The 27,081-nt window shown below is 42.9% G+C and overlaps 1 protein-coding gene across 1 annotated transcript in view; it reads left to right on the top strand.

Annotated features, from left to right (window-relative positions):
• Nucleotides 1-27,081, top strand: part of LOC139264794 (zinc finger protein 180-like) — a 540,876-nt gene that overhangs the window by 135,426 nt on the left and 378,369 nt on the right. The window lies entirely within an intron of this gene.

The following is a 27,081-nucleotide window of genomic DNA, read 5'->3' on the forward strand; positions in this document are numbered from 1 at the left end:
CGCCTTTAATGTAGCAAAATGCCCCAAGGTGCTTCACAGGCATTTTATAAGACAAAAAAATCACTGACACCGAGCCTCACAAGCAAAAATTAGCGCAGGTAACCAAAAGCTTGATCAAAGAGGTCAGTTTTAAGGCACGTCTTAAAGGAGGAAAAAGAGGTGGAGAGGTTTAGGGAGGGAGTTCCAGAACTTGGGACCCAGGCAACAGAAGGCACGGCCACCGATGGTGGAGCGATTATAATCAGGGAAGTGCAAGAGGGCAGAGTTAGAGGAGCGTAGACATCTCGGGGTTTTGGGGCTGGAGGAGATTTCAATGATATTGAGCGGTGAGGCCATGGAGGGATTTGAAAATAAAGATGAGAATTTTGAAATAGAGTCGTTGCTTAACCATCAGCCAATGTAGGTCGGTGAGCAGTCAGTAGGTTAGCACTGGGGAAATGAAAACCAGAGTGTGACAGGAAGGGACAGAATGTATACATGTAAAAGTGTATCAGAAAGTTGGGTCAAAACAGGAAAAATGTTAAAAAAACACATTTATAAGCTTTTTCTCTGAATGCACACAGCATTCGTAATAAAAAAGATGAGTTGACGGCACAAATAGCTACAAATGGATATAATCTGTCAGCCATTACGGAGACGTGAGACGTGATTGCAAGGCGAACAATGCTAGGAACTGAATATTCAGGGGGATTTGACAATTCGGAAGGTCAGAAAGAAAGGAAAAGGAGGTGGGATAGCTCTGTTAATAAAGGATGAGATCAGTGCATTAGTGAGAAATGATATTGGCTCAGAAGAACAAGATGTTGAATCAGTTTGGGTGAAGATAAGGAATAATAAGGGGGGAAGTCGCTGGTGGGTGTAGTCCCCTAACAGTAGCTGCACTGTTGGATGAAGTATAAATCAAGAAATAATGGAGGCGTGTAAATAAGCGATTTTAACCTTCATATTGATTGGACAAGCAAATTGGCCAGGGTAGCCTAGGGGAAGAACTCATACAGTGTATCTGGGATAGTTTCCTTGAACAGTACGTTGTGGAACCAACCAGGGAGCAGGCTATCTTAGATCTGGTACTGTGTAATGAGGCAGGATTAATAAATGATCTCCGAGTAAAGGATCCTCTAGTAATGAGTGACAACTACATGGTTGAATTTCAAATTCAGTTTGAGGGTGAGAAAGTTGGTTCTTGGACATAAATAAAGGAGACTACAAATGTATGAGGACAGAGTTGGCCAAAGTGGACTGGGAAACTAGATAAAAGTATGGAACGGTTGGTGAGCAGTGGCAGACATTTAAGGAGATATTTCATAACTCGCAACAAAAATATATCCCAATGAGAAAGAAAGACTGTAAGAGAAGGGATAACCATCCATGGATACCGAAGGGAATATGGGATGGTATCAAATTGAAAACAAAGGCATGGAATGTGGCCAAGACCAGCGGGAAGCCAGAGATTGTGAACATTTTAAAAGCCAGCAAAGGATAATTAACAAAAGAGAAGAGAGTTATTCGATTATGAGAGTAAACTAGCACAAAATAGAAAAACAGATAGTAAGAATTTCTACAGGTACATAAAATTGAAAAGAGTGGCTAAAGTAAATGTTGGTCCCATACAGGATGAGACTGGGGAATTAATAATGGAGAACAGGGAAACGGCAGAGACATTGAACAAATATTTTGTATCAGTCTTCATGGTAGAAGACACTAAAAATATCCCAATAGTGGGGATTCAAAGGGCTATAGGGAGTGAGGAACTTAATACAATCACTAGTACTAATGAAGTAGTACTCGGTAAAATAATGGGACTAAAGGCGGCCAAGTCCCGTGGACACGATGGCTTACATCCTAGAGTCTTAAAAGAAGTGGCTGCAGAGATCGTGGATGCATTGTTTGTAATCTACCAAAATTCCCTGGATGCTGTTCCCAATGGATTGGAAAAGCACAAATGTAACACGCCTATTTAAAAAAGGAGACAGAAAAAAGCAGGAAACTATAGACCAGTTAGCATAACATCTGTCGTTGGGAAAATGCTGGAGTACATTATTAAGGAAGCAGTAGCAGGACATTTGGAAAAGCATGATTCAGTCAAGCAGAGTCAGCATGGATTTATGAAAGGAAAATCATGTTTGACAAATTTGCTAGAGTTCTTTGAGGATGAAACGAGCAGGGTGGATTAGGGGGAACCTGCTACAATTGTACAGGGTATTAGTGAGGCCACACCGAGAGTACTGCATTCTGTTTTGGTCTCTTTATTTAAGGAAGAATATACTTGCTTTGCAGTTGTTCAGAGAAGATTCTCTAGGTTGATTCCGGAGATGAGAGGGTTGAAGTTTGAAGATAGGTTGAGTAGGTTGGGTCTGTACTCATTGGATTTCAGAAAAATGAGGGGTGATCTTGTCGAAACATATAAGAAAATGAGGGGGCTCGACAATGTGGATCCACTCATTGGGGAAACTAAAACAAGAGGTCATAGTATCAGAATAAGGGGGCGCCCATTTAAAACTGAAATGAGGAGTAATTTGTTCTCTCAGAAGGTTGTAAATCTATGAAATTCTCTGCCTCAGTGAGCTGTGCAGGCTGCGTCATTCAATATAGTTCAGCTGGAAATAGACAGATATTTGAGCAATTAGGGAATAAAGGGTTCTGGAGAGTGCAGGGATGTGGAGCTGAGTCCATGATCAGATCAGCTGTCACCCCACCCTGAGCCCGTCACCCCACTGACCCTGTCACCCAACCCTGACCCCGTCACCTCACTGATTTTGTCACCCCACTCTAACCCCTTCACCACACTGACCCTGTCACCCCACTGACCCTGTCACCCACTGACCCCATCACCCCACTGACCCCGTCACCCCACTGACCCTGTCACCCTACTGAACCTTTCAACCCACTGACCCCGTCAAACCACGGACCCTGTCACCCCACTGACCCCGTCACCCCAATGACCCTGTCACACCACTGACCCCGTCATCCCACTGACCCCGTCAACCCACTGACCCTGTCACCCCACTGACCCTGTCACCCCACTGACTCTGTCAACCCACTGACCCCGTCACCCCAATGACCCTGTCAGCCCACTGACCCCGTCACCCCACTGACCCCGTCAACCCACTGACCCTGTCACCCCACTGACCCTGTCACCACACTGACCCTGTCACCCCACCCTGACCCTGTCCTCCCACCCTGACCCCGTCACCCCACCATGACCCCGTCACCCCACTGACCCCGTCACCTCACCCTGACCCTGACACCCCACTGACGCTGTCACCCCAATGTCCCCGTCACCCCACTGAACCCTTCAGCCCACCCTGACACCGTCACCCCACTGAGTCCGTAACCTCACCCTGACCCCGTCACTCCACTGACCCTGTAACCCCACCCTGACCCCGTCACCCCACTGACCCCGTCACCCCACTGACCCTGTAGCCCCACCCGACCCCGTCACCCCACTGACCCCGTCACCCCACTGACCCTGTAGCCCCACCCTGACCCAGTCACCCCACTGACACCGTCACCTCACTTACCCCATCACCCCACTGACTCCGTCACCTCACTGACCCCGTCACCCCACTGACCCTGTCACATCACCCAGACCCCGTCACCACACTGACCCCGTCATCCCACCCTGACCCCGTCACCGCAGCCTGACCCCTTCACTGCACCCTGAACCCATCACCCCAACCTGACCCCGTCATCGCACCCTGACACCATCAGTGCACATTGTCCCCGTCACCCCAACCTGACTCTGTCATGGCACCTTGACCCCGTCACCCAACACTGACCCGTCACCCCACCCTTACCCTGTCCCTCCAACCTGACCCCGTCACCGCAACTTGACCCCGTCACCCCACCTTGAACCCGTCAACCCACACTGACCCCTTCACCGAACCCTGACCCCGTCACCCCACCATGACCCCTTCACCCCACCTTGAGCCCGTCACCCCACCTTGACCCCATCACCCCACCCTGATCCCGTCACCCCACCCTGACCCCGTCACCCCACACTGACCCTTCACACCACCCCGACCCCGTCACCCCAACCTAACCATTCACTGCACCCTGACCCCGACACCCCACCCTGAACCCGTCACACACCACTGACCGTGTCACCCCACCTCGACCCCGTCACCCGACTCTGACCCCGTCACCCCACCCCGACCCCGTCACCCCACCCTGACCCCGTCACCCCACACTGACCCTCTCACCCCACCCCGACCCCGTCACCCCACCCTGACCCCGTCACCCCACACTGACCCTCTCACCCCACACTGACCCTCTCACCCCACACTGAACCTGTCACCCCACCTGAACCCATCACAGCCCACTGACCCCGTGTCCTAACCATGACCCATCACCACAAATGACCCCGTCACACTATCCTGACCCTGTCAACCCACACTGACAGCGCCACCCCACGCTGACCCCACAGTGACCCCTCCCTGATCCCGTCACTGCAAATAGTTAACCCGAATTAACCCATCATCTTAAACATGTCCTGCCTGTAAATGGGATAATATCATTTTATTGATACAGCGACCTCGTCTCGGTGTAATGTACACTGTTGTGCAATCTTTTTATCCCTGCTTAATATTTACTCTGTTTCATTTTGGAGAATCCGTTCAGTTTAACCGAAGTGAAATGCCTGGAATCAATGCAGGAATACTGCACCCATTGTGTGAACATTTCACTGTGTGACCATCACTGCTCCCATTGTGTGAACATTTCACTGTGTGACCATCACTGCTCCCATTGTGTGAACATTTCACTGTATGACCATCACTGCTCCCATTGTGTGAACATTTCACTGTATGACCATCACTGCTCTTATTGTGTGAACATTTCACTGGATGACCATCACTGCACCCATTGTGTGAACATTTCACTGTGTGACCATCACTGCTCTTATTGTGTGAACATTTCACTGGATGACCATCACTGCTCCCATTGTGTGAACATTTCACTATGACCATCACTGCTCCCATTGTGTGAACATTTCACTGTGTGACCATCACTGCTCACATTTTGTGAAGATTTCACTGTATGACCATCACTCCTCTCATTGTGTGAACATTTCACTGTGTGACCATCACTGCTCTCATTGTGTGAACTTTTTACTGTATGAACATCACTGCACTCATTGTGTGAACATTTCACTGTCTGACAATCAATGCTCTCATTGTGTGAACATTTCACTGTATGTCCATCACTGCTCCCATTGTGTGAAAATTTCACCGTGTGACCATCACTGCCCTTATTGTGTGAACATTTCACTGGATGAACATCACTGCTCTCATTGTGTGAACAATTCACTGTATGACCATCACTGCTCTCATTGTGTGAACATTTCACTGTCTGACAATCAATGCTCCCATTGAGAGAACATTTCACTGGATGACCATCACTGCACACATTGTGTGAACATTTCACTTTATGACCATCACTGCTCCCATTGTGTGAACATTTCACTGTATAAACATCACAGCTCTCATTGTGTGAACATTTCACTGTTTGACCATCACTGCTCTCATTTGGTGAACATTTCACTGTATGACCATCACTGCACACATTGTGTGAACATTTCACTTTGTGACCATCACTGCTCCCATTGTGTGAACATTTCACTGTATGAACATCACTGCTCTCATTGTGTGAACATTTCACTGTATGACCATCACTGCTCTCATTGTGTGAACATTTGACTGTGTGACCATCACTTATCCCATTGTGTTAACATTTCACTGAATGACGTTCACAGCTCTCATTGTGTGAACATTTCACTGTGTGACCATCACTGCTCCCATTGTGTGAACATTTCACTGAATGACCATCACAGCTCTCATTGTGTGAACATTTTACTGTGTGACCATCATTGCTCACATTATGCGAAGATTTCACTTTATGACCATCACTGCTCCCATTTTATGAACATTTCACTCCATGACCATCACTGCTCTCATTGTGTGAACATTTCACAATATGACCATCACTGCTCTCATTGTGTGAACATTTCACTGTATGACAATTGCTGCTCTCATCGTGTGAAAATTTCACTGTATGACGATCACTGCTCTCATTGTGTGAACATTTCACTGAATGACCATTACAGCTCTCATTGTGTGAACATTTCACTGTGTGACCATCACTGCTCTCATATTGTGAACTTTTTAATATATGAACATCACTGCACTCATTGTATGAACATTTCACTATATGACCATCACTGCTCTCATTGTGTGAACATTTCACTGTATGACAATCACTGCTCTCATTGTGTGAACATTTCACTCTATGACCATAACTGCTCTCATTGTGTGAACATTTCACTGTGTGACCATCACTGCTTTCATTGTGTGAACATTTCACTGTGTGACCATCACTGCTCCCATTGTGTGAATATTTCATTTCATGACCATCACTGCTCTCATTATGTGAACATTTCACTGTATGACCATCACATCTCTCATTGTGTAAACATATCACTTTATGAGCATCACTGCTCTCATTGTGTTAACAATTCACTGTATGACCATAACTGCTCTCATTGTGTGAACATTTCACTGTGTGACCATCACTGCTCTCATTGTGTGACAATTTCACTGTGTGACCATAACTGCTCTCATTGTGTGAACATTTCACTGTGTGATCATCACTGCTCTCATTGTTTGCACATTTCACTGTGTGACCATCACTGCTCCCATTGTGTGAACATTTTACTGTGTGACCATCATTGCTCACATTATGCGAAGATTTCACTGTATGACCATCACTGCTCCCATTTTGTGAACATTTCACTCCATGACCATCACTGCTCTCATTGTGTGAACATTTCACAATATGACCATCACTGCTCTCATTGTGTAAACATATCACTTTATGAGCATCACTGCTCTCATTGTGTGAACATTTCACTCTATGACCATAACTGCTCTCATTGTGTGAACATTTCACTGTGTGACCATCACTGCTTTCATTGTGTGAACATTTCACTGTATGACCATCACTTCTCTCATTGTGTAAACATATCACTTTATGAGCATCACTGCTCTCATTGTGTTAACATTTCACTGTATGACCATCACTGCTCTCATTGTGTGAACATATCACTTTATGACCATCACTGGTCTCATTATGTGAACATTTCACTGTCTGACCATCACTGCTCTCATTGGGTGAATATTTCACTTTATGACCATCACTTATGCCATTGTGTTAACATTTCTATGTATGACCTTCACAGCTCTCATTGTGTGTACATTTGTCTGTGTGACCACCACTGCACTCATTGTGTGAACATTTCACTGTATGACCATCACAGCTCGCATTGTGTGAACACTTCACTGTGTGACCATCACTGCTCTCATTGCGTGAACTTTTCACTGTATGACCTTCACTGCTCTCATTGTGTGAACATTTCACGATGTGTGCAACACTGCTCTCATTGTGTGAACATTTCACTTCATGAACTTCACTGCTCTCATTGTGCGAACATTTCATTGTATGACCATCACTGCTCCCATTATGTGAACATTTCATTCTTTGACCATCACTGCTCTCATTGTGTGAACATTTCACTGTATGACCATAACGTCTCCCATTGTGTGAACATTTCACTGTATGACCTTCACTGCTCTCAATGTGTGAACATTTCACGGTGTGACCATCACTGCTCTCATTGTGTGAACATTTCACTGTATGACCATCACTGCTCCCACTGTGTGCATATTTCATTTTATGACCATCACTGCTCATATTGTGTGAACATTTCACTGGATGAACATCACTGCTCACATTGTGCGAAGATTTCACTGTATGACCATCACTGCTCCCATTGTGTGAACATTTCACTCCATGACCATCACTGCTCTCATTGTGTGAACATTTCACTGTATGACCTTCACTGCTCTCATTGTGTGAACATTTCACGGTGTGTCCAAAACTGCTCTCATTGTGTGAACATTTCACTGTATGACCATCACTGCTCCCATTCTGTGAACATTTCACTTTATGACCTTCACTGCTCTCATTATGCGAACATTTCACTGTATGACCATCACTGCTCCCATTGTGTGAATATTTCATTTTATGACCATCACTGCTCATATTGTGTGAACATTTCACTGGATGAACATCACTGCTCCCATTGCATGAACATTTCACTGTTTGACCATCACTGCTCCCATTGTGTGAACATTTCACTCCATGACCATCACTGCTCTCATTGTGTGAACATTTCACTCGATGACCATCACTGCTCACATTGTGTGAACATTTCACTGTATGACCATCACTGCTCCCATTGTGTGAACCTTTCACTGTATGACCATCACAGCTCCCATTATGTGAACATTTTACTGTATGACCATCACTGCTCTCATTGTGTGAACATTTCACTGTACGACCATCACTTATCCCATTGTGTTAAAATTTCACTGTATGACCATCACTGCTCTCATTGTGTGAACATTTTACTGTATGACCATCACTGCTCTCATTGTGTGAACATTTCACTGTTTGACCATCACTGCTCCCATTCTGTGAACATTTCACTGTATGACCATGACTGCACTCATTGTGTGATCATTTTACTGTATGACTATCACTGCTCCCATTGTGTGAAAATTTCACTGTATGAACATCACTGCTCTCATTGTGTGAACATTCCACTATATGACCATAACTGCTCTCATTTTGTGAACATTTCACTGTATGACCATCACTGCTCTCATTGTGTGAACATTCCACTATATGACCATCACTGCTCTCATTGTGTGAACATTTCACTGTATGACAATCACTGCTTTCATTGTGTGAACATTTCACGGTGTGACCTTCACTGCTCTAATTTTGTGAACATTTCACTGTATGACCATCACTGCTCCCATTATGTGAATATTTCATTTTATGATCATCACTGCTCATATTGTGTGAACATTTCACTGGATGAACATCACTGCTCCCATTGCATGAACATTTCACTGTTTGACCATCACTGCTCCCATTGTGTGAACATTTCACTCCATGACCATCACTGCTCTCATTGTGTGAACATTTCATTCTTTGACCATCACTGCTCCCATTGTGTGAACATTTCACTGTGACCATCACTGCTCTCATTGTGTGAACATTTCACTGTATGACCATCACTGCTCCCATTGTGTGAACATTTCATTCTTTGACCATCACTGCTCCCATTGTGTGAACATTTCACTGTGACCATCACTGCTCTCATTGTGTGAACATTTCACTGTATGACCATCAATGCTCCCATTGTGTGAACCTTTCACTGTATGACCATCACAGCTCCCATTATGTGAACATTTCACTGTATGACCATCACTGCTCTCATTGTGTGAACATTTCACTGTATGACCATCACTTATCCCATTGTGTTAAAATTTCACTGTATGACCATCACTGCTCTCTTTGTGTGAACATTTTACTGGATGAACATCACTGCTCACATTGTGCGAAGATTTCACTGTATGACCATCACTGCTCCCATTGTGTGAACATTTCACTCCATGACCATCACTGCTCTCATTGTGTGAACATTTGACTCTATGACCATCACTGCTCTCATTGTGTGAACATTTCACGGTGTGTCCAACACTGCTCTCATTGTGTGAACATTTCACTGTATGACCATCACTGCTCTCATTGTGTGAACATTTCACTGTATGACCATCACTGCTCCCATTGTGTGAACATTTCATTCTTTGGCCATCACTGCTCTTATTGTGTGAACTTTTCACTGTATGACCATCACTTATCCCATTGTGTTAACATTTCACTGTATGGCCATCACTGCTTTCATTGTGTGAACATTTCACTGTATGACCATCACTGCTCCCATTGTGTGAAAATTTCACTGTATGAACATCACTGCTCTCATTGTGTGAACATTTCACTGTATGACCATTACTGCTGTCATTGTGTGAACATTTCACTGTATGACCATCACTGCTCTCATTGTGTGAACATTTCACTTCATGACCATCACTGCTTTCATTATGTGAACATTTCACTGTATGACCATCACTGCTCCCATTGTGTGAACCTTTCACTGCATGACCATCACAGCTCCCATTACGTGAACATTTCACTCTGACCATCACTGCTCTCATTGTGTGAACATTTCACTGTATGACCATCACTGCTCTCATTGTGTGAACATATCACTTTATGACCATCACTGCTCTCATTATGTGAACATTTCACTGTCTGACCATCACTGCTCTCATTTGGTGAATATTTCACTGTATGACTGTTAGCATTAGTGTTTTCTTAGAAGAATCACTCAACACTCAGAGTCGGTTCCAATGCTGATGCAGCTTTTATTACGCTCAGCGGGGAGGAAAAACTCAGGACCGTATCCAGGTTTCTCTGCACAGAACAAAGGGTTACATGCACCTTTATATGTTTCACAACAGTTACAAAACAGTTTACTACAGCTACACAGCCCATCACGGCTGGACACAAGCCAATCACAATGATTATAGATTACATATAGCTTCTTTTAACCCAATAGAATTCCCCTAGTATCCAGGGAACCATATGTTCGGTTATTGTCAGCTTGGGCTGATCGATGACTTTATAGGTTCTCTCCCTAGTTCTTTCATCTGGGAGAAATAATTGGTTTATAACCTTGTTTACAGGAGATGGTTTCCCTCTTATCTTTCTGTTGTAGGAGGTAGGCACCTTTAGAACATACCAGAATACTAGGCATTAGGCACCTGCTGGATATATCTAAACGCATATATGTTTAAAGTGGACACACACATAAAATGGCTGCCCAGGCATGATGGGAAATCAGGTAGTCAAGCTGTGAACTGTTGAACGTTCAATGACCAAGCAATAACCCTGTGAGGCCCACTGTAGGAATGCCTGGGATGTGGGAAGACAGAGATAAGAAGGAAACCATCTCCTGTGAACAAGGTCATAAACCAATTAATTCCCCAGGAAGAAAGATAAGAGGGAAACCATCTCCTGTAAACAAGGTTATAAACCAATTATTTCTCCCAGATGAAAGAACTAGGGAGAGAACCTATAAAGTCATCGATCAGCCCAAGCTGACAATAACCGAACATATGGTTCCCGGGATAATAGGGGAATTCTATTGGGTTAAAAGAACCTATATGTAATCTATAATCGTTGTGATTGGCTTGTGTCCAGCCGTGATGGGTTGTGTAGCTGTAGTAAACTGTTTTGTAACTGTTGTGAAACATATAAAGGTGCATGTAACCCTTTGTTCTGTGGAGAGAAACCTGGATACGGTCCTGAGTTTTTCCTCCCCGCTGAGCGTAATAAAAGCTGCATCAGCATTGGAACCGACTCTGAGTGTTGAGTGATCCTTCTAAGAAAACACTAACGCTAACACTTTCTTCCTGGGGAATTAATAGGTTTATGACCTTGTTCACAGGAGATGGTTTCCTTCTTATCTCTGTCTTCCCGCATCCCAGGCATTCCTACAGTGGGCCTCACAGGGTTATTGCTTGGTCATTGAACGTTCAACAGTTCACAGCTTGACTACCTGATTTCCCATCATGCCTGGGCAGCCATTTTATGTGTGTGTCCATTTTAAGCTTATGTGAGTTTTGATATATCTAGCAGGTGCCTAATGCCTAGTATTCTGGTATATTCTAAAGGTGCCTACCTCCTACAACAACTCCCCCTTTCGGTAAAGGGACTAGTCCTAGTCCCCTTTTAACCGACCATTCGACCTTTATTATATTTTGTGCACGGCCCGGTACTCCCTGCCTCAACGTGCTGGCCAGTCACGCGGTTTCAGGAGTCCCGGTTGCTTAAATCGAATTGACAAAAGCCAAATCCTCCTGCCCCCTTATAAAACAGGCTTGTTTAGTATCCGGGGAACGGTGATTTGTCCGTCTTCGTTGTGCGTGGTGTCTGCATGCCTGGCAGGCCATTACGCCCCATGTTATTGCTAAGATCAATTGTATCCCGACCAGTATATGTGAAATTATTCGAATCCATGGGTGGATGTTCACATTTATTCCCCAGTCCCAGACCTTTCTCCACCAACTCTGACTTTGTAAGTCTACCTCGGTATCTTCTTCCAGTACTTTGATTTTAGTTTGCAGTTGGTGATATAGTTTTACAGATTGACCCACTCTGAGCCTCAACTCTCGTAATACTTCGGTTAGATGTGGGATAGGGACCTGCTCTGGCTCGTCATAATCCTGTAAATGATCATGGAGCTGATCGGTTACCTCGATAACTTCGGACTTCCGGCGCCTAACCTGGGTGATATGCGCTTGCCCGATCGCGACAGGTCGTAGTGGTGTAAAGCAAAAGTTTGGCTGCGGTATAGGGCACTGCAGGTCATTATACCGGTATGAACGCTCTGTGGTAGAGACGCAGTATCTTCCCCTCCCTCCGTAGCCTGCCCTCGCGAAGTGCATGTGTGCGGGCACTATTTCTAGTACACACCCGTCGGTTCGGTTAAACCCGCACTCGTCTCGCTCCCCTCTGCCCACCGGGTGAGGACATACTGTGATTTCCCCCTTTTGCTTGCAATCTGCTAGGGAAATCCCGGTAAGTATGTTGTTTCGACGAACGGCAGAGGTGGTGGTCAGGTAGTAGCGTATGGAGACATTTTCCCGTATTATTCCGATATTCTCTCGTTGGTATAGGGGGAACGGCCCTGAGTCCGGCGTGACTATAGGGATCATCAGGACTGTCCCTATCCCGGTAGTCCTACCCATCTGGCAATCTGGAATTGCTGGGTATACTCTGGTCAGTCCCTTCAGAGTACAATTATCCAGTGTCCCCCTTTGGTTAGCCAACTGAGCTAAATCTTCCTGTTCTCTATCAATGAGGTGATTGATGGTTCTGGCGTGAGCTTCCAGGACTGAGATGCCATCCAGCTGGATTTTGGCACCCTCCTTTCCTAGGTTGGCTTGGTCTTCCTGGTTTAGCTCCACCCTCTCCAATAACCCCTTCATCACCCCTCTAAGTTGTTCCACCCTCTCATTTAATCCTTGTATGTCTATCGAGTTCACTACGGAGATCCCTGTATTGAAAACGGTAGCAACATCATTAACTATTTCCCTCTTCATCCTGGGGGCTAACCCCTGTCCCCGGAATCTACTGGCATCCATTGCATCGGCAGCCTGCTGCATTACAACTTTACTTAATACATTGTACATCTTCCTTGACTGTTCTGTACAGTATTCCGGCATCTGGATGCCTGAAATATTGATCAGAACAGGCACAATTTCATGTCTAACATTATCATACAACAGTTCCCCCTCGCTGTACATTACAATCAAATTCTCTGGTCCCTTCGTAGTTATGGGGCAAGACAGTTCCTCGGGCAATGTAGTGATTCTTATGGGGTGCGATGTCAGAGGGGGTGAGAAACATACATACAATGATATTGCAGCCGCCCCCGCCTCCTCGTAATACCCACACAGCCCCATTCCCTTCTTGCGGATGACTGATTGCTGGGATTGTCCCGGAGGCGCGCAAATTATGCCGAAAGTACATTCATCAGGCCCTTTGACATCCCTCCGTTTAATGCATCTGCTCCTTATACCCGTGGAGCACTGTACACATACTCTTATTCTTATTAGGATTCTTATTAGGATTCACTTGTAACCATGCATTAAAATAAGTCCTGTCCTTGCTCCAGTCCTTGGCTGCTGGGATGCACATTCCGTCTGTTAAATTAAACAAGACTCCATAGTTCAGGTAGTTGTTTATTTCCAGCGTGCTCTGCTGTCCGTCAGTGTTGCCCAGGGTACGTGCATGTCGCAGGGCTATCCATATTACGAGTAGCGCCTTTCGTATTCCCATTCCGGTAAGTATTATCTGTAATTTTAAACAGACGGCCTGGTCGTCACCAGGGGTTAAGTTTTTTGCTCTACGAGTGTCCCTGTCACCCTGCAAAATCAGAAGCACAAGGTTATAATCGAACCATTTTGAGCTGAATCTGTAGGGCGTGCGCCCGTGTCTTTACCCACTTAAATATTACCCAAACTCCTATGACCAAGGCCAAAGCTATTCCTCCAAACATCGCTGTCTGCTTTACCGTTAGGTTGGGTTTGTGGACTATACCTACCCACCGTGGCGTACATTGGCTCTATTGCCAGAGGTGATGGTGCTATGAATGCGCACTGCACTATCCGTCTAGTCCCGTTATCTCTTCCAGCCTGTTTATCTTAGCTTTTAACTCTTCAATTTGTTTTATTGAATATCTATTTCTTTATTGTATCAGGCAAGTATTATTACATAAGCTAGTTCTGTTTTTATTTTTGTTTCCTCTGTTAGGTGAGTCTTTTTTTTCCTATTAAGAAATCCAAATTAATAATGTTCAGTATAAAACGGCTGTCAATGGAAAGGGTTAACTCCTTTCCAGGTTTGTAAGAAGACCTGATGTCATTACGTGACTTCACATAATCATCTGAAAAAAAAGTCTTTGTGCCTTCAAAACTGGCTTCGAAATTAGGAATCCGTTAAAAACAGCATAAATCATTAGAGTAAACTCCAATGTTTTCTTAACTTCTAATTCAAGTACTTGCCAAAGAATTTTTTTTTTAATTGTTTTAAAACAAGACCACACATACAATAGCAATTTTGTTTACTGAAATTCAATTCTGTTTTTTTTTAATTTCTCTCTTTCTCCCCGTTATCTTCAAAACCCTCCTGCTTGTTTAGACTGTTCGGGACATTTTTGATAAACACTGTCCATTTTGGAAATCTTTTCAAACTGCATTGAAACTTTTTCATAATTGAAAATTCGAATCCATGTAGAGTGTTTTTTACTTATTCCAATTTTTTTTTTCTCTTCTAATTAAACCAATATCTTTTTCACAGCAAACATCAACTAGTATTTAGTAAGTTATGTCTTTTTCCATTTAGTCCGTTACATCTTTTTTTCCTTTCTTCAAATTAGGTTTTGTATTTTACACGGAGGGTTCGTAACTCCATAAAGTTGTTAATTTAAAATCATTTGTTTACTTTCAAAGTGGCGTCTTTATCTTTTTCTTTTTCTCCATAACTGGAATGGAGTCCAGCTTTGAGAGTTTGAGTGCTGCCTTTCGTTATCTCAAAATGCTCCAGTTTCAAAGTCGTTACTAAAGCTTGCTGTTTTTTTAACATTTTTCCTTTTACACCTTCGCAGATAGCTCGCCACTTGCCCAGGAGTTTGACCTGATCAGATTTAATTTAATCTTTTTCTTTTTTTTTTAAATCCACCTCAGTATTTCCTGTGCCTTCTCTGAATATCTCAAAATCCCAATTCAAACTTTGTAATTTCAATCTTTATTTAAAACTTTTTTTTTAGAAGCTCTTTTTTTTTTAAAGCATTCTTTATCTCAATCCGAGACTAAGTTTATGTCTTTCAACCCAATCAATCATTGCATGTTTTCTTTCGGCAAGTAAGTGAGCATGTCAAATAAATATTTTGCTCAACAAACCTATTCTTTATTTGTTTATTTTCCTAGCTCCGTAACTTATCATCCGAATAAATCCACACCTGCGTTTCTAACTTAAATGTCTTAAAACTTCCCACATACAGGACAACATTACAAAGGGTTAAAAAAAGACTTTCACTCTGTTTCTAAAATAAACAGACACTTGCATTCCTCTTCCAACCAGGCTTTCGGAACATGAAAACATAAAAAAATTCATTCTGCAGTCAAAAATCACACAGACACTTCTCACTCAACGATCAGACATTTACAACAGTCTCTCTTCTTGTTTTTGCCGGCTCTATTTTTGGATCCATGACCTTTCAGGGAATTCGTAGTTTTATCTAAATAATTCCTCACGTAACTAGTTCCTGAGGATTCCACCCTGCTTTAATCATTTTTTCAATTAGCTTCTTTTGTTTTTCCGCCAGGTGGCGGGTAAGCGACCCTTCTGGTCCCCACTCGAGTTTACTTGTTTTCATGGCCATTCCTGGGTAGGACTAGTATCGTTAGGAATCTACTCTCAGAGGTCCGCTTTCTTTCTAGTGCGACTTGTAGTAAACTGTCTCTTGGCTACTGTCAGGTCACAAGTTCTGCTGTTACACAAACTTATACAATTCTTAAAAAAGTGTTTAAGTAATTCCCGCAGTGCTCTACGTATCCTTAACGACTACCTACCACCGCTCAGCCCGTTGGTCCGACCCTGTTCACAGGTTTGGATTCCGTTAGCCGCTGTACACCGCTTGGTTCTACCCCGGGGTATTTCAAATTACACTACTGGGTCCGGAAGATGTCTCTCGGTATCACGATCCCACGGTCTAAATGTGTTCCCTACGCCTACTTGGTTCCTGGCCGTCACGTGGGACAAAAGTCCTCTTAATTCAGGCTCAGGCTAGGCGTTTGAGATATTAGACCGTCTCCTCATGTCGATCAACCAGCTTCCACCTTCCGCACCCTTTATACTTAAAAATTGTTTTTTATACTCACCCGGGTTTTTTCCAAGGGCATCCAGCGACTCCGGGAAATCCTGCCGACTACGCCATTGATAGCGTTAGTGTTTTCTTAGAAGAATCACTCAACACTCAGAGTCGGTTCCAATGCTGATGCAGCTTTAATTACGCTCAGCGGGGAGGAAAAACTCAGGACCGTATCCAGGTTTCTCTCCACAGAACAAAGGGTTACATGCACCTTTATATGTTTCACAACAGTTACAAAACAGTTTACTACAGCTACACAGCCCATCACGGCTGGACACAAACCAATCACAATGATTATAGATTACATATAGCTTCTTTTAACCCAATAGAATTCCCCTAGTATCCAGGGAACCATATGTTCGGTTATTGTCAGCTTGGGCTGATCGATGACTTTATAGGTTCTCTCCCTAGTTCTTTCATCTGGGAGAAATAATTGGTTTATAACCTTGTTTACAGGAGATGGTTTCCCTCTTATCTTTCTTCCTGGGGAATTAATTGGTTTATGACCTTGTTCACAGGAGATGGTTTCCTTCTTATCTCTGTCTTCCCGCATCCCAGGCATTCCTACAGTGGGCCTCACAGGGTTATTGCTTGGTCATTGAACGTTCAACAGTTCACAGCTTGACTACCTGATTTCCCATCATGCCTGGGCAGCCATTTTATGTGTGTGTCCATTTTAAGCTTATGTGAGTTTTGATATATCCAGCAGGTGCCTAATGCCTAGTATTCTGGTATATTCTAAAGGTGCCTACCTCCTACAACAATGACCATCACTTATGCCATTGTGTTAACATTTCACTGTATGACCTTCACAGCTCTCATTGTGTGAACATTTGTCTGTGTGACCACCACTGCACTCATTGTGTGAACATTTCACTGTATGACCATCACTGCTCCCATTGTGTGAACATCTCACTGAATGACGATCACAGCTCGCATTGTGTGAACATTTCACTGTGTGACCATCACTGCTCTCATTGCGTGAACTTTTCACCGGATGACCTTCACTGCTCTCATTGTGTGAACATTTCACGATGTGTCCAACACTGCTCTCATTGTGTGAACATTTCACTTTATGAACTTCACTGCTCTCATTGTGCGAACATTTCACTGTATGACCATAACTGCTCCCATTGTGTGAACATTTCATTCTTTGACCATCACTGCTCTCATTGTGTGAACATTTCACTGTATGACCAGAACGTCTCCCATTGTGTGAACATTTCACTGTATGACCTTCACTGCTCTCAATGTGTGAACATTTCACGGTGTGACCATCACTGCTCTCTTTGTGTGAACATTTCACTGTATGACCATCACTGCTCCCACTGTGTGCATATTTCATTTTATGACCATCACTGCTCATATTGTGTGAACATTTCACTGGATGAACATCACTGCTCACATTGTGCGATGATTTCACTGTATGACCATCACTGCTCCCATTGTGTGAACATTTCACTCCATGACCATCACTGCTCTCATTGTGTGAACATTTGACTCTATGACCATCACTGCTCTCATTGTGTGAACATTTCACTGTATGACCTTCACTGCTCTCATTGCGTGAACATTTCACGGTGTGTCCAAAACTGCTCTCATTGTGTGAACATTTCACTGTATGACCATCACTGCTCCCATTCTGTGAACATTTCACTTTATGACCTTCACTGCTCTCATTATGCGAACATTTCACTGTATGACCATCACTGCTCCCATTGTGTGAACATTCCATTCTTTGGCCATCACTGCTCTTATTGTGTGAACTTTTCACTGTATGACCATCATTGCTCTCATTGTGAGAACATTTCACGGTGTGACCATCACTGCTCTAATTTTGTGAACATTTCACTGTATGACCACCACTGCTCCCATTGTGTGAACATTTCACTCCATGACCATCACTGCTCTCATTTTTTGAACATTTCACTCTGTGACCATCACTGCTCTCATTGTGTGAACATTTCACTGTATGACCATCACTGCTCCCATTGTGTGAACCTTTCACTGTACGACCATCACTTATCCCATTGTGTTAAAATTTCACTGTATGACCATCACTGCTCTCATTGTGTGAACATTTTACTGTATGACCATCACTGCTCTCATTGTGTGAACATTTCACTGTATGACCATCACTGCTCCCATTGTGTGAAAATTTCACTGTATGACATTCACTGCTCTCATTGTGTGAACATTTCATGATGTGTCCAACACTGCTCTCATTGTGTGAACATTTCACTTCATGAACTTCACTGCTCTCATTGTGCGAACATTTCACTGTATGACCTTCACTGCTCTCAATGTGTGAACATTTCACGGTGTGACCATCACTGCTCTCATTGTGTGAACATTTCACTGTATGACCATCACAGCTCCCATTATGTGAACATTTCACTGTATGACCATCACTGCTCTCATTGTGTGAACATTTCACTGTACGACCATCACTTATCCCATTGTGTTAAAATTTCACTGTATGACCATCACTGCTCTCATTGTGTGAACATTTTACTGTATGACCATCACTGCTCTCATGGTGTGAACATTTCACTGTTTGACCATCACTGCTCCCATTCTGTGAACATTTCAATGTATGACCATGACTGCACTCATTGTGTGATCATTTCACTGTTTGACTATCACTGCTCCCATTGTGTGAAAATTTCACTGTATGAACATCACTGCTCTCATTGTGTGAACATTCCACTATATGACCATAACTGCTCTCATTTTGTGAACATTTCACTGTATGACCATCACTGCTCTCATTGTGTGAACATTCCACTATATGACCATCACTGCTCTCATTGTGTGAACATTTCACTGTATGACAATCACTGCTCTGATTGTGTGAACATTTCACGGTGTGACCATCACTGCTCTAATTTTGTGAACATTTCACTGTATGACCATCACTGCTCCAATTATGTGAATATTTCATTTTATGACCATCACTGCTCATATTGTGTGAACATTTCACTGGATGAACATCACTGCTCCCATTGCCTGAACATTTCACTGTTTGACCATCACTGCTCCCATTGTGTGAACATTTCACTCCATGACCATCACTGCTCTCATTGTGTGAACATTTCATTCTTTGACCATCACTGCTCCCATTGTGTGAACATTTCACTGTGACCATCACTGCTCTCATTGTGTGAACATTTCACTGTATGACCATCACTGCTCCCATTGTGTGAACATTTCATTCTTTGATCATCACTGCTCCCATTGTGTGAACATTTCCCTGTGACCATCACTGCTCTCATTGTGTGAACATTTCACTGTATGACCATCAATGCGCCCATTGTGTGAACCTTTCACTGTATGACCATCACAGCTCCCATTATGTGAACATTTCACTGTATGACCATCACTGCTCTCATTGTGTGAACATTTCACTGTATGACCATCACTTATCCCATTGTGTTAAAATTTCACTGTATGACCATCACTGCTCTCATTGTGTGAACATTTTACTGTATGACCATCACTGCTCTCATTGTGTGCATATTTCATTTCATGACCTTCACTGCTCATATTGTGTGAACATTTCACTGGATGAACATCACGGCTCACATTTTGCGAAGATTTCACTGTATGACCATCACTGCTCGCATTGTGTGAACATTTCACTCCATGACCATCACTGCTCTCATTGTGTGAACATTTGACTCTATGACCATCACTGCTCTCATTGTGTGAACATTTCACGGTGTGTCCAACACTGCTCTCATTGTGTGAACATTTCACTGTATGACCATCACTGATCCCATTTTGTGAACCTTTCACTGTATGACCATCACAGCTCCCATTATGTGAACATTTCACTGTATGACCATCACTGCTCTCATTGTGTGAACATTTCACTGTACGACCATCACTTATCCCATTGTGTTAAAATTTCACTGTATGACCATCACTGCTCTCATTGTGTGAACATTTTACTGTATGACCATCACTGCTCTCATTGTGTGAACATTTCACTGTTTGACCATCACTGCTCCCATTCTGTGAACATTTCACTGTATGACCATCACTGCACTCATTGTGTGATCATTTCACTGTATGACTATCACTGCTCCCATTGTGTGAAAATTTCACTGTATGAACATCACTGCTCTCATTGTGTGAACATTCCACGATATGACCATAACTGCTCTCATTTTGTGAACATTTCACTGTATGACCATCACTGCTCTCATTGCGTGAACCTTCCACGATATGACCATCACTGCTCTCATTGTGTGAACATTCCACTATATGACCATCACTGCTCTCATTGTGTGAACATTCCACTATATGACCATCACTGCTCTCATTGCGTGAACCTTTCACTGTATGACCATCACAGCTCCCATTATGTGAACATTTCACTGTATGACCATCACTGCTCTCATTGTGTGAACATTTCACTGTACGACCATCACTTATCCCATTGTGTTAAAATTTCACTGTATGAACATCACTGCTCTCATTGTGTGAACATTTTACTGTATGACCATAACTGCTCTCATTTTGTGAATATTTCACTGTATGACCATCACTGCTCTCATTGTGTGAGCATTCCACTATATGACCAAGACTGCTCTCATTGTGTGAACATTTCACTGTATGACAATCACTGCTCTCATTGTGTGAACATTTCAAGGTGTGACCATCACTGCTCACATTGTGTGAACATTTCACTGTATGACCATCACTGCTCCCATTATGTGAATATTTCATTTTATGACCATCACTGCTCATATTGTGTGAACATTTCACTGGATGAACATCACTGCTCCCATTGCATGAACATTTCACTGTTTGACCATCACTGCTCCCATTGTGTGAACATTTCACTCCATGACCATCACTGCTCTCATTGTGTGAACAGTTCATTCTTTGATCATCACTGCTCCCATTGTGTGAACATTTCACTGTGACCATCACTGCTCTCATTGTGTGAACATTTCACTGCATGACCATCACTGCTCCCATTGTGTGAACATTTCATTCTTTGACCATCACTGCTCCCATTGTGTGAACATTTCACTGTGACCATCACTGCTCTCATTGTGTGAACATTTCACTGTATGACCATCACTGCTCCCATTGTGTGAACCTTTCACTGTATGACCATCACTGCTCCCATTGTGTGAACATTTCACTGTGTGACCATCACTGCTCTCATTGTGTGAACATTTCACTGTATGACCATCACTTATCCCATTGTTTTAAAATTTCACTGTATGACCATCACTGCTCTCATTGTGTGAACATTTTACTGTATGACCATCACTGCTCTCATTGTGTGAACATTTCACTGTTTGACCATCACTGCTCCCATTCTGTGAACATTTCACTGTATGACCATCACTGCACTCATTGTGTGATCATTTCACTGTATGACTATCACTGCTCCCATTGTGTGAAAATTTCACTGTATGAACATCACTGCTCTCATTGTGTGAACATTCCACGATATGACCATAACTGCTCTCATTTTGTGAACATTTCACTGTATGACCATCACTGCTCTCATTGCGTGAACCTTCCACGATATGACCATCACTGCTCTCATTGTGTGAACATTCCACTATATGACCATCACTGCTCTCATTGTGTGAACATTCCACTATATGACCATCACTGCTCTCATTGCGTGAACCTTTCACTGTATGACCATCACAGCTCCCATTATGTGAACATTTCACTGTATGACCATCACTGCTCTCATTGTGTGAACATTTCACTGTACGACCATCACTTATTCCATTGTGTTAAAATTTCACTGTATGAACATCACTGCTCTCATTGTGTGAACATTTTACTGTATGACCATAACTGCTCTCATTTTGTGAATATTTCACTGTATGACCATCACTGCTCTCATTGTGTGAGCATTCCACTATATGACCAAGACTGCTCTCATTGTGTGAACATTTCACTGTATGACAATCACTGCTCTCATTGTGTGAACATTTCAAGGTGTGACCATCACTGCTCACATTGTGTGAACATTTCACTGTATGACCATCACTGCTCCCATTATGTGAATATTTCATTTTATGACCATCACTGCTCATATTGTGTGAACATTTCACTGGATGAACATCACTGCTCCCATTGCATGAACATTTCACTGTTTGACCATCACTGCTCCCATTGTGTGAACATTTCACTCCATGACCATCACTGCTCTCATTGTGTGAACAGTTCATTCTTTGATCATCACTGCTCCCATTGTGTGAACATTTCACTGTGACCATCACTGCTCTCATTGTGTGAACATTTCACTGCATGACCATCACTGCTCCCATTGTGTGAACATTTCATTCTTTGACCATCACTGCTCCCATTGTGTGAACATTTCACTGTGACCATCACTGCTCTCATTGTGTGAACATTTCACTGTATGACCATCACTGCTCCCATTGTGTGAACCTTTCACTGTATGACCATCACTGCTCCCATTGTGTGAACATTTCACTGTGTGACCATCACTGCTCTCATTGTGTGAACATTTCACTGTATGACCATCACTTATCCCATTGTTTTAAAATTTCACTGTATGACCATCACTGCTCTCATTGTGTGAACATTTTACTGTATGACCATCACTGCTCTCATTGTGTGAACATTTCACTGTTTGACCATCACTGCTCCCATTGTGTGAACATTTCACTGTATGACCATCAATGCACTCATTGTGTTATCATTTCACTGTATGACTATCACTGCTCCCATTGTGTGAAAATTTCACTGTATGAACATCAGTGCTCTCATTGTGTGAACATTCCATTATATGACCATAACTGCTCTCATTTTGTGAACATTTCACTGCATGACCATCACTGCTCTCATTGTGTGAACATTCTACTATATGACCATCACTGCTCTCATTGTGTGAACATTCCACGAAATGACCATCACTGCTCTCATTGTGTGAACATTTCACTGTATGACCATCACTGCTCCCATTGTGTGAACATCTCACTGAATGACGATCACAGCTCGCATTGTGTGAACATTTCACTGTGTGACCAACACTGCTCTCATTGCGTGAACTTTTCACTGTCTGACCTTCACTGATCTCATTGTGTGAACATTTCACGATGTGTCCAACACTGCTCTCATTGCGTGAACATTTCACTGTATGATCATCACTGCTCTCATTGTGAGAACATTTCACTGTACGACCATCACTTATCCCATTGTGTTAAAATTTCACTGTATGAACATCACTGCTCTCATTGTGTGAACATTTTACTGTATGACCATCACTGCTCTCATTTTGTGAACATTTCACTGTTTGACCATCACTGCTCTCATTGTGTGAACATTTTACTGTATGACCATCACTGCTCTCATGGTGTGAACATTTCACTGTTTGACCATCACTGCTCCCATTCTCTGAACATTTCAATGTATGACCATGACTGCACTCATTGTGTGATCATTTCACTGTATGACTATCACTGCTCCCATTGTGTGAAAATTTCACTGTATGAACATCACTGCTCTCATTGTGTGAACATTCCACTATATGACCATAACTGCTCTCATTTTGTGAACATTTCACTGTATGACCATCACTGCTCTCATTGTGTGAACATTCCACTATATGACCATCACTGCTCTCATTGTGTGAACATTTCACTGTATGACAATCACTGCTCTGATTGTGTGAACATTTCACGGTGTGACCATCACTGCTCTAATTTTGTGAACATTTCACTGTATGACCATCACTGCTCCCATTATGTGAATATTTCATTTTATGACCATCACTGCTCATATTGTGTGAACATTTCACTGGATGAACATCACTGCTCCCATTGCCTGAACATTTCACTGTTTGACCATCACTGCTCCCATTGTGTGAACATTTCACTCCATGACCATCACTGCTCTCATTGTGTGAACATTTCATTCTTTGACCATCACTGCTCCCATTGTGTGAACATTTCACTGTGACCATCACTGCTCTCATTGTGTGAACATTTCACTGTATGACCATCACTGCTCCCATTGTGTGAACATTTCATTCTTTGATCATCACTGCTCCCATTGTGTGAACATTTCACTGTGACCATCACTGCTCTCATTGTGTGAACATTTCACTGTATGACCATCAATGCTCCCATTGTGTGAACCTTTCACTGTATGACCATCACAGCTCCCATTATGTGAACATTTCACTGTAAGACCATCACTGCTCTCATTGTGTGAACATTTCACTGTGTGACCATCACTGCTCTCATTGCGTGAACTTTTCACCGTATGACCTTCACTGCTCTCATTGTGTGAACATTTCACGATGTGTCCAACACTGCTCTCATTGTGTGAACATTTCACTTTATGAACTTCACTGCTCTCATTGTGCGAACATTTCACTGTATGACCATAACTGCTCCCATTGTGTGAACATTTCATTCTTTGACCATCACTGCTCTCATTGTGTGAACATTTCACTGTATGACCAGAACGTCTCCCATTGTGTGAACATTTCACTGTATGACATTCACTGCTCTCAATGTGTGAACATTTCACGGTGTGACCATCACTGCTCTCTTTGTGTGAACATTTCACTGTATGACCATCACTGCTCCCACTGTGTGCATATTTCATTTTATGACCATCACTGCTCATATTGTGTGAACATTTCACTGGATGAACATCACTGCTCACATTGTGCGATTATTTCACTGTATGACCATCACTGCTCCCATTGTGTGAACATTTCACTCCATGACCATCACTGCTCTCATTGTGTGAACATTTGACTCTATGACCATCACTGCTCTCATTGTGTGAACATTTCACTGTATGACCTTCACTGCTCTCATTGCGTGAACATTTCACGGTGTGTCCAAAACTGCTCTCATTGTGTGAACATTTCACTGTATGACCATCACTGCTCCCATTCTGTGAACATTTCACTTTTTGACCTTCACTGCTCTCATTATGCGAACATTTCACTGTATGACCATCACTGCTCCCATTGTGTGAACATTCCATTCTTTGGCCATCACTGCTCTTATTGTGTGAACTTTTCACTGTATGACCATCATTGCTCTCATTGTGAGAACATTTCTCGGTGTGACCATCACTGCTCTAATTTTGTGAACATTTCACTGTATGACCACCACTGCTCCCATTGTGTGAACATTTCACTCCATGACCATCACTGCTCTCATTGTTTGAACATTTCACTCTGTGACCATCACTGCTCTCATTGTGTGAACATTTCACTGTATGACCATCACTGCTCCCATTGTGTGAACCTTTCACTGTACGACCATCACTTATCCCATTGTGTTAAAATTTCACTGTATGACCATCACTGCTCTCATTGTGTGAACATTTTACTGTATGACCATCACTGCTCTCATTGTGTGAACATTTCACTGTATGACCATCACTGCTCCCATTGTGTGAAAATTTCACTGTATGACATTCACTGCTCTCATTGTGTGAACATTTCATGATGTGTCCAACACTGCTCTCATTGTGTGAACATTTCACTTCATGAACTTCACTGCTCTCATTGTGCGAACATTTCACTGTATGACCTTCACTGCTCTCAATGTGTGAACATTTCACGGTGTGACCATCACTGCTCTCATTGTGTGAACATTTCACTGTATGACCATCACAGCTCCCATTATGTGAACATTTCACTGTATGACCATCACTGCTCTCATTGTGTGAACATTTCACTGTACGACCATCACTTATCCCATTGTGTTAAAATTTCACTGTATGACCATCACTGCTCTCATTGTGTGAACATTTTACTGTATGACCATCACTGCTCTCATGGTGTGAACATTTCACTGTTTGACCATCACTGCTCCCATTCTGTGAACATTTCAATGTATGACCATGACTGCACTCATTGTGTGATCATTTCACTGTTTGACTATCACTGCTCTCATTGTGTGAAAATTTCACTGTATGAACATCACTGCTCTCATTGTGTGAACATTCCACTATATGACCATAACTGCTCTCATTTTGTGAACATTTCACTGTATGACCATCACTGCTCTCATTGTGTGAACATTCCACTATATGACCATCACTGCTCTCATTGTGTGAACATTTCACTGTATGACAATCACTGCTCTGATTGTGTGAACATTTCACGGTGTGACCATCACTGCTCTAATTTTGTGAACATTTCACTGTATGACCATCACTGCTCCCATTATGTGAATATTTCATTTTATGACCATCACTGCTCATATTGTGTGAACATTTCACTGGATGAACATCACTGCTCCCATTGCCTGAACATTTCACTGTTTGACCATCACTGCTCCCATTGTGTGAACATTTCACTCCATGACCATCACTGCTCTCATTGTGTGAACATTTCATTCTTTGACCATCACTGCTCCCATTGTGTGAACATTTCACTGTGACCATCACTGCTCTCATTGTGTGAACATTTCACTGTATGACCATCACTGCTCCCATTGTGTGAACATTTCATTCTTTGATCATCACTGCTCCCATTGTGTGAACATTTCACTGTGACCATCACTGCTCTCATTGTGTGAACATTTCACTGTATGACCATCAATGCGCCCATTGTGTGAACCTTTCACTGTATGACCATCACAGCTCCCATTATGTGAACATTTCACTGCATGACCATCACTGCTCTCATTGTGTGC

The sequence above is a fragment of the Pristiophorus japonicus genome, chromosome 5, assembly GCF_044704955.1.
Source record: "Pristiophorus japonicus isolate sPriJap1 chromosome 5, sPriJap1.hap1, whole genome shotgun sequence".
In the NCBI taxonomy this organism is placed as follows: domain Eukaryota; kingdom Metazoa; phylum Chordata; class Chondrichthyes; family Pristiophoridae; genus Pristiophorus; species Pristiophorus japonicus.